Source organism: Lactuca saligna, chromosome 8 (genome assembly GCF_052625555.1).
Source record: "Lactuca saligna cultivar CGN05327 chromosome 8, ASM5262555v1, whole genome shotgun sequence".
NCBI lineage: Eukaryota > Viridiplantae > Streptophyta > Magnoliopsida > Asterales > Asteraceae > Lactuca > Lactuca saligna.
This window is the reverse complement of record NC_136424.1, coordinates 164,839,586-164,850,186: the sequence shown is the minus strand read 5'-3', so window position 1 is coordinate 164,850,186 and position 10,601 is coordinate 164,839,586. Positions and strand designations below refer to the sequence as shown.

Sequence of the window (10,601 nt, the reverse complement as noted above, 5' to 3'; positions counted from 1 at the left end):
GACTGTAAGTATTTTATTATCACATTAAAAAAACATATGAGTATAAGTATTTTATGATAAAAGTTTAATCTCATATGTATGTCTAAAATCAATGATTTTGAATATATAAAAGAATGATACGTGACTGTAAGTATTTTATTATGAAATTAAAGAAACATATAATTAAAAGTATTTTATAGTCACATTTTAATTTTTATATGTGTATAAAAGTAAAAAATAGTAACAATAAAATAAAATAAAAACATGTCACTTTAAGTATTTAGTAGTGATAGTTTAATTTCTAATACATGTCTAAAATTGATATGGTTTTACAAAATAAGTGTGACAAATGCTAACTAACAATGAGAGTGGATCATTGTGATAGATCCTAAAATGCTGTCCCTCCTTATTTTGGGTTACCCTCAAAGTTTTCGTGTGAATTCTTGAACTCCCTTCGTTTTTTCCCTCTAAATCAGCAAGTGAGCAAATTTTGAACTCGCATCCTCAATTTCTTTTCTAAACTATAAATGGCAAGGCCTAAACACTACCCTCCATTTCTTTCACTCTTTACGATGGTCATGCGTAAAATCTATATGCTAGTTTTAACCATCTATTTAACTAACTATTACGTCTAAGGCAGTGATCCTAATCGCAAAATAGTATAGTACAAACAGTCGGGTATTGTACTCAAGGAACCGATTTAGTATACTAACATAACTACTAAAAGATTAATGTAAAAGCAAACAATAGTTAAAAATGGGTTTGTAACTGATTTTTCAAGTTTAGAAAAACTTAAGTGCTCAACTAAAAACAGTTTTACTCAATATGTTAAAGACACTTTTGTTTAGTTTTGAATCCATAATTTTCCTATGGTTAGCTACTATTTATGGATTAATAAAGTCTGTTATTATTATGTAATTAGCAATCTTGGTCCAATATACTAATATTTTCACCAATTCATTTACTACTATGTATAGTCATACAAAAGCAAACACATAATTAGTTATTAATTATAATTGAGCTATGTAAGATTTATCTAAGGCAATTAAGCAAACACAATTATGTTCTCCAACACAACTAAAGTTGTTACGTTTATCACTTATCTAAGATGTGATCACTCGTAGCTCTAGCAATTTAGTGGCCACTAAACTACTAGGTAAACAAATTCATGTAATTTAATGGTCATTAAGCTACACTAAACTTGAATTTAAGCAACAAAGATACAAAATTTAACATGCTAGATAATCATTATCAAACACAAGCATAAGTCCAACTTTATAAATACATAAAGTAACAAACTAAAACATAGTTCAAAGGTTTCATCTAGCTAAACGAAAGCAAACTAGCTTAGCTACTCATAACTGAAGCCAAACACAAAAGTTCATAATAATTTGACATGATTAAATAATGAAAACTGAGTGTAACGATTTAATCTTCAAGTGATCTCTCTTTCTAAAGATGTTTTTTGCAGGTTTCTGACCTCCAAATTCGAGTATCTTCGAATATACTTTCTCACTTATTTCGCTCAAACCCTACATGCTTAAGCAATAGAGGTTAACTTCAAACTTTATTGGTTAGAGGTATTAATCTAATTGCAATGACTACATAAGCTCTTCTGGATAGATTCCAGGTACTTGCTGCAAAATTTATTATGGCATATTAACTATCAGATTACCTTTCATATCTCATGACACTCAACTAGGAACGGGAAGCTACAAATATACTATAACATATGTTGGCTCAAATAAACATTTGAGCTCGCATTGGATCATCCCATGCAACACTAGCAACTTAAGTTTTTAATTATTAATAGATGCAATTTTTAGATTATTATTTCAAATCTATTAGAAAATTTTAAATTTTCTAGCAATTTTAATTTTCCTTTTTCGACCGCCTACCCCACAGTTATTTCATACAATGCCCTTATTATATGCATAAAACTATAAAAAATAATATATAGAGAAAAATGAATAGACACCCTTAGGGTGGTAGAGGCAAGATCGAGTTCTGAAATTGTGTGGAAAACTTGAAAATCTTGAGTATGTAACTAGAGCTTAGACTTCATTGATACTCGTGAAAGTGTTGGAAAGATGTGAATTAGAAACTTGAATCTCTAAAAAATGTGGTGTATAAAATCTTCAAAGCAAAACATCTCAATGTAGGAAAGCATATGCCGCATTGTAAGAAAAAGAGTAGAGTAAAATGCCATACTTAATCACTCACGACGTGAGTAGTGAAGCTCACAACGTGAGTATGGTATGAAATGATCTTGAAAATGCGATGGCATCGATCTCACGACATGAGAAGTAATGGCTCATGTCGTGGAAACCGGGTCTTGCTAGAATGCAGATTTGCAACAATTCTATTTTTCAAATAAGATGCAATTGATCTCTTAATGGATTAAGACTCTTCTAAGATCCTTATTTTTCTGGAACCCTCTGTTTTCTCTAGTCTCTCTTCGCATACGAAATTCACCCCAGGCTAATAATAAATTATGGGATTCAAATCGTTTCTCTAAAACAAACGGCTTCTCTCGCTTTCTCTTGTCTCTTTTTTTCGTTTCTTCTATCGATACTCTAATAAGTTTGCAACCAAAACAGACATTTGGTGGAAAGTAGAAAACAAACATCAAAAAATTCAGTTACAAGTTTTAAAATATACCAAACAAAAAAAACACACATACAAAATAAAACACACCAAAATAATGAAGAAAATAAAATTACTAAAAATAAAAGGGATAAATATCAATCGTCATTGATATGTGCATATTTAGTGTGTATTCAGTATAGTTTTTTATTCATATATTAGCTAAATTAGCGCATATTATGGACAAAAGGTACTTAAAAGTGTTAAATTATGTTTTTCAGTCCAAAGATGAAGCTCGGAAGCAAAAGGAAGCAGGAGAAGCGGTTAGGAGCTCGAGAATGGAATGAAGAAGGAAAAACACCTAAAAAAGGCTTCTACTCGTCGAGTCATATAGCCTACTCAACGAGTCCGGTCGAGGAATCAGAAGGATAATGATTCGGAATTCCAGATGGTTATCGCAATACGGAGAATGTGAGAGGGACTCGACGAGTCACCACTTGACTCGACGAGTCGGATCGCTTATTTAAAGATAACTCCACAGATCGAGAGAGGGGATTTTTCTGGGAAGTTTCAAAAGTGCTTTGCTGCGATTAAGAAGCCAGAAGAACCCTAGAAGTTGACAAGGAAAGCTAGAATTCAATTCCGGGAGTAATTAAGGCACAATTTCATCATTCTACTTATTCTTTTGTTTATTCAATATCATTAAGCAACTTGAACTTGTTTGTTTGCTGTTATTTACTTTAATTATGAACTAAAATCTTTAGACTTCTGTTTGGGAATACAAAGTTGACAATATGGTTTGATTGTTTGGTAGGATTGATTCCAAATTGGTGAATTTTTGTTATTTTAGCTTGCTAAAGAACCTTGTGTATGAATGATAATTAATTTTCTGTTAATAGGAAGATAATTAATTAGCATGAACATCTATTGATTATTGACCTCATATGATATGTGACCACTATACTATATGTCTAGGATTAATGAATATGAAACTAGAACTAATAAGGAAATTGAGTAAATTCATGTGCAAGCTTGTAAGATGACCATCAAACAAGTGGTTAATTAAGAATAATAAATTAATTAGCTATTGCAAGTCTAATTTAACCCGAATAATTAATCTAGTAAATATAATTAAATTAAGCAATTGGCCACTGTTTGAGTTAGTTTATTTGCTAAGGATTAGGGTAATAAACATGAACCTAATCACTTGAATCGGTAACCAACGAAAGAATTAATCCATTGCACTATTACCTTGAAATCAACCATAAACTTAACCGAGTTGAACTAAACAGAAGTTCCTTTCCAATTATTGAATCTAGTTAAATTGTTATTTTCTAGTCTTAAATTAGTTATAGTTAGTAAGTTTCTAGTCTTGTAAAACTAGAGAAAAACCCCTATTTCTTAATCAACTTAGATAGAATTAGTGTTTAATTTAATTTTCCGTTCCCTGTGTTCGATACCCTACTTATTTAGCTATACCACAATTGATAGTTTCACTGCTTTTTGTGTGTTATTTGATAATTAAAGTAGGATTAAAACTAAGTGAGTTTTACACACATCAAGTTTTTGGCGCCGTTGCCGGGGAACAGTTCTAAAATTAGCATTAAAATTCTAATTCGATCGATCCTTTCTGTAAGATTCATCTTACACAAAGTTAATTTTTGTTTAATTTTTGTTTAAGGTTTTAGGTTAAAAAAAATGATTTTAACGTTGAATCGCCGAGTGCATTCGCCCAGACTCGGCGAGTACGATGCTGAATCAGGTTTAATTTTCTTTTGTTCTTTTTACGCGTTTTTTGTTTTGTTTGCAGTTGGTTCATGACCCGAGGATCTGATACGCCTCTGGTTCCCCCTCTTGAAGATCCGGAAATCGTATTAAGAAGAAACAAAGGCAAAACCGTTGGAGAAACTGCTTCTTCAAAGAACTCACCACTAAAAAACCTCAAATCCGTTTTTAGCAAGAAAAGGAACAGCAAAGCAGGAGCATCCAGTGCATCGTAGACAAACGAAGACCCGATTCAAAAAGACACCGAGTACGAGACCGAGGAAGAAAACGAGCCCACATACGAGCACACATCCGAGTTTGAAGACGATTTAGCCACCTCTATGGCTAATATTGATGAAATCCCCATGGGGGGAGTGGAAGAAGAGGATGCGTGATGACACCGGCCCAGGACTTGTGCAACCCGCAATTCCTGCTACCGCTACTTTCGAACTAAAGGGCCATATTCTCGCTCAACTCAAGGAGATCCCTTTTCACGGGAGAGATCACGAAGACGCCTATAAGCACTTGGATGAAGTTAATGATGTGGCAGATTACTTCAATGTACCTAATGTGCCTCGCGAGATCTAGCTACTTCGCATGCTTCCTGTCACATTTAAAGGAGCTGCAAAAGATTGGTTGAAGTCACTCCCTCCCGGATCGGTTACCACATGGGCCAAGATGAAAGAAGAGTTCATAGATCATTTCTGCCCACCTTCCAAGATAGCCAAGCTAAAGAAAGCCATTGCCAACTTCGAGCAACAACCCGGAGAATCTCTTTATGAAGCTTGGGAAAGATGCAAGAGCCTACTTAGAAATTGCCCCCACCATGACCTTAATCGCCAACAAGAGGTCTCTATCTTTTATGATGGAGTTAATGTCACCACAAGGCAACTACTCGATTCACAAGGCCCGCTCACCCGAAAGCCACCTCCGGAAATAAAGGAATTAATTGAAGAATTCTCCAGGCACTCTAGAGAATACCACAATCCGAGGAATGAAGTGAGTCGTGGAGCAGTAAACTCGATGAACGATGGCATGGCAGCGGTAATAGCTAAACTCGATAGCCTAGACCGAAGAATGACGAAAATGGATCAAACGATCTATGCTATTAGGGTAGGATGCGGAAATTGTGGCGGCCCCCATCTTACCAAGGATTGTGATCGAGACGAAAATGGAAATAAAAAGGCTCAAGTCTTCTATTCCAGTGGCGATAGATATGATGAAGATTGGAGGAAACCGAAGAAGGAATGGCTCCCATATGAAGAATATAAAAAGGCTAAGGAGGAAAAATACAAGTAGAGGGAGAGGGGATTCTATCAAAAGGAAGAGCCGGTGACGAAAAAGAAGGCAAATTTAGAAGATATACTCACAAGGTTCATAACCGCATCCGAGAAAAGACATAATGATCATGATGTAGCAATGCAAGAAACCAGAAACATGTTGAGGAATCAGCAAGCATCCATTCTCAACATTGAGAAACAGCTGGGACAGCTTGCGCATCAAGTGAATGAAAGAAGACCGGGCCAACTTCCGAGCAACACCGAGCCCAATCCAAGAATGGAGAACGTGAGCGTCATAACCTCCAGCGGTGAAGAAAAATTTACAGAAGCACTAAGGATCTCCAAGAAGAAGGAAGACAAGGTAGAAGAATCGGAGCCAGCCAAACCCGACCCGACTCGCCGAGTCACTCCTATGGACTCGACGAGGCCATGCGAAAATGAGAAACCCATCAATTTTTCGAAACCTTATAAGCCTCCACTGCCATTCCCAACCAAAGCCATGCCTGCAGAGAAAGTTGAAGCATACAGAACCTTCATGGATCATGTTAACGCTCTACAAATTAATGTGCCATTTATGGAAACAATACTTCAAACGCCTAAATACTTCAACTTGCTTAAGGGCCTTTTTGCTGCTAGGAAGGATTTGGCTGAAGTCGCAGAAGTCTTGATGAGTGAGCTACCTAAAAAGAAGGGTGATCCTGGAAATATGGTGATTCCGTGCCAATTTGGTAATGAGATCTTCACCCGAGCATTAGCCGACTCGGGGGCAAGCATCAATATGATGCCTTTGTCATTCTATAAGAAGTTGAATCTACCAGAACCAAAACCGGTGAATATGAAGATCCATTTGGCGGACAAGACAATAATACATCCAAAAGGCGTTTGTGAAGATCTCCTTATAAAAGTTGACAAGTTTATTTTCCCAGTAGACTTCGTGGTTGTTGATATGGAAGAAGACCCCGAAATTCCAATTATTTTGGGGAGATCCTTCTTGAACACCGCGTGTTCTTTAATTGATATAAGTGAGTCTACATTGACATTGAGAGTGGGTGATGAGGCTGTGACGTTTAAAGCTATTCCAGAAATCAAGCAAGAAGAGGAAAAGATTGAAGAAGTCTCAATGATCCAATTGGATGATGAGATATTAGAACAAGAGCTTGCACGTTTGATGAAAGAAGACCCAAGCAAGTTTGTGATACACTCTGAAGAAGAAGGAGATGTTAACAAGGACTTGGATGAATTGGAAAAGCTACTGGAAGGAGCCCACTCAGAAAAAACCCAAGATTCGATAGAATTCGTACCGACTCGCCGAGTCACTTTAGTGGACTCGACGAGTCCAGTCGATTTGGGCAAACACTTGGCCGACTTAGATCTGCATGTTACTAGTTCTTCACATACTTTGGATTTCAATAATATACAGGATTCTTTAGAAGAACAAATAGCAGAAAGAGGAAAGGAAAGAAAAGTTCAATACGCCGATGTAGCATGTCTTGATACAGTTCATTTCGAAGATGCGTTAAGCACTGGAAAGGATGCAGAGATGAAGAAAAGGAGGGAGGAAGCTGATCGCCTATTCACTACTAAACCTAGAGCATGGACCATCATGAAATGTGAAGTAATTAAATTTAAAAAGAAGGAGGTTCAAGAGACGGTGAAAAAGAAGGGGGTAAAGAAGAAAAAGAGAAAAAGGGAAGCCCAAGCAGCTGAAGATGAGGCAATGAAAAGAAAAAGAGATGCATTAAAAAGGGCTTACAAGAAAAAGATCCACGCTTACAAGACCAAGTACAAATCACAAAAAGTTAGGCGTGCGTTCCCGATGCTCGAAGATGACAAAACGTAGATGGGAAGGAGTCTAGCTAATGACTCCTCAAAAAGAAGCGTTTGGCGGAAGGCAACCCGTTATATAGAATTTGCTTTCTTTTACTTTTTAGTTTTTTTTTTTATTTTCCCTTCGTTTTTTCAATCTTAATCTTCCAAATCATTGGACATGTCTGCTTGAGTGTGTGCATAGGCTAAGTGTGGGGTGAAATGATTTACAATAAATAACAAAATTTTTAAAATTATGCATTTTTTAAAGCGACTCGCCGAGTTGACCATGACTCGACGAGTCCACATGGATTTCAGAAAAAAAACAATAAACTCGCGACCAGACTCGCCGAGTCTGACCACGACTCGACGAGTCGGTATGATTTACAGAAAAAAAAATCCGAAATTACTTTTACATTGGGTAAGTAGGGTTTTAACCCTAAGAATCAGTTTTCACAAACTACACTCGTCGGGTGCTGTCACATTCTTTCTCTCTCAAGCATTCATCATTCTTCTTCAAGTTTCTTTCAAATTTCTCAAGCCCAATCCAAAAAGGTAACAAATTTCTTCTTATTTTCTGTTAAGAACATGACTATAAGGCTATCTATGGTAGCAATTGCATGAAAAACCCGTTTTTGAGAAGTACTAAATTTCTAGGGTTTTGATTTCTCATGAATTATGTTGTTTGAATGCTTATTTTGGCCTTAATACATCAATACTAAGTGTTTAGACAAAACCCTTGACAGAATTTACAGGTTTTATGGTCCAATTTACTTCGACCCGTCGACTGACTCGTGCAGGTTGCGCGACTCGCCGAGTCGGGCCTAGACTCGACGAGTCCAGTCGAGTTACAGATACAGGAGAATTTTTAATTATATTATGTGTTTTCTGGGTTTTGTGTATTTGTTTTGAAGAAATCATGTTCAGAAGGGGACAAAGTTCTAGTTCCAACCAAGGGGAGTTTCCATGGCTAAACTTCCCGCAAATTGAGTACGCTTCAACAATGAGGAAATGGAAGAAGAAGCTATTTGATATTAAGAAGAAGGAGGTGTATGTGCCAAACAGGATTGATTGGGAGTGGCTGCAAAGTGTTCGATATGAGGAGGAATTAGATCCTTACCTTTTAAAGGAGTTCCAACATGAAGGCAAAACAATGATCTGCGACAGGTGGAGCCGGGTCTTCTGTATACAAGAGCCGGTCTATTTATAGCTTTGTTTGGAGTTTTTCTCCACGGTATCTTTTACCGGGGGAGCGGATGTGTATCTGTCACACCGCCAAACCAAGGATGGCGGAAACGTCCGGGGGTGGAGGACTTCATGTACGGTATCACAACAACGTGTATAATAGTGCTCAAAGTAAAAACAACCACCATATATATAATTGCAAAAGTTACACCAAAGTATATGTTTACATGTTTCAAAAGCAATTACATTATGATGACAAAATAAATTGTTGACGGTTTAACGTCCCATCCTCAAAGCGATGAAGTTTTCCTGTTTCACTGATTTCCTGAGAATACAAGTAGTTTTAAAAAGTGTCAACACAAAGGTTGGTGAGTTCATAAGAGTTTTGTTTGAAGTAGAAGCCGTTTTTCCTTGTAAAATCGATATAGTTTGATTTCCAGAAAATCCAATATTTTCTTAGTTAAGTGTGAATAGAAATATTCCTATATGATGCATTAATGAACCCTAGAATGACCCGTAGAGTTCCTCTATAATCGTCCAACGTATATAAGTTATATAAGGTTTAAATTAGATAAAACATTGAATATAGTGGGTCTGCCCTAGGTCCACAACCAAACAAGGAACAGGAGATGAGGCAGGCATCACTAATTCTAGGCCAATCGAGACAAAATTCTTATAGGACTCAAACATGTACGCTCAACGATTATAGTTGAAGTCTAACAGTTCTAGATGCAATATAGTTTTAATATCATAATAACTAACTTAAGTGAACCTGGTACTTTGTATTGGTACCCCCTTTCTTTATAGAGACCCGACACTTTGTATTTGTACCCCTTTTTGTATAGAGACCCGACACTTTGTATTTGTACCCCTTTTTGTATAGAGACCCGGCACTTTGTATTTGTACCCCTTTTTGTATAAGTGTGTTGAGTGATGTATCATAAACTATACCTATTATAATTTATCTAAAATGTATATAATATGTATGAATTCTTTTATGGAAATGTATTAGTGTTGTGAATTTATCGAACTATACTTTATAGTTACATACTACGTGTTCTAAATGAACGAATAATATTTAATATGAATGACTTAGTTTCAGTTCCTAATGATAAACTAGCAAAGAAACACATTCAAAAATTAGAACTTATGATTACACACTTTGCTCAACATAAAACAAAGTGTTATGATATTTACATGGTGTTGGCTAAATTTAGCAATTCTGCCCTGTTTTGGAAAAATCATAGAAAAAGCATATGAAGTCGAAAACTAGATCCGTAAATTCTGAGAGTTCACAAAATGTGTCTAGTTTACTCATAATTTTTATCACGATTTTTAATGACCTCTAACTTGGGTGAAAAAGTCCATAATCACAGACTGGTCCGGATTGTTGTTTGAAATGATAGGCAGTTTTGTAAAAATCACCATAAATTGTAGAAAAATCGTATGGAGATGTGAAAGTAGTCATTTTAAAGCTACAAACTTGAACTATTTGCACCTTGTACAGTTTTGAAAACAAAAATGTTTAAGATGCCCAAAACAGTCCGTGAATGGAGTTGAACTTTTCTGATGAAGGCTGTTAGAAATATTTAGTTATGTTCTTGATGTTTTAACTTGTATTCCCCCCCTGAAAACTTGAGAAAACATGAAAATGTAGGGGTATGAACTCACCTTGAGTGATTTCAGTAGGTAAGTGTTGAAGAAGAGAAGTGTTCAACCCAAGAACACTTGAAGAATCACTTGAAGATTCGAAGCTCTAACGCTAATATGATGGAGTTTGTGTAAGATATTCATGATTTGAGTAGAATGAAGTGAAATAATCATAAGGAGGATGAATTATACTTACTAAGAGTGGAAGAACACGTGAAGATCAGCCTTGAATCTCGAGTTTGGAGTGGGAAAAGTTTGAGAGAAAGTGGTGTTTGATACTTAGTGAAATGAGGGCAAATGAGAGAAAATGAGGAGAGAGGATGTTTGTTCCAGCTCTAAAAATGTGGGAAT

The 10,601-nt window shown here is 36.1% G+C and overlaps 1 non-coding gene across 1 annotated transcript; it reads right to left on the bottom strand.

Moving 5' to 3' along the window:
• Positions 1–5,055: 5,055 nt before the first annotated feature.
• On the bottom strand, positions 5,056–5,162 carry LOC145013663 (small nucleolar RNA R71). Its single transcript, XR_013665210.1, has one exon. It is a non-coding gene; the product is annotated as a small nucleolar RNA R71 (small nucleolar RNA).
• Positions 5,163–10,601: the final 5,439 nt, after the last annotated feature.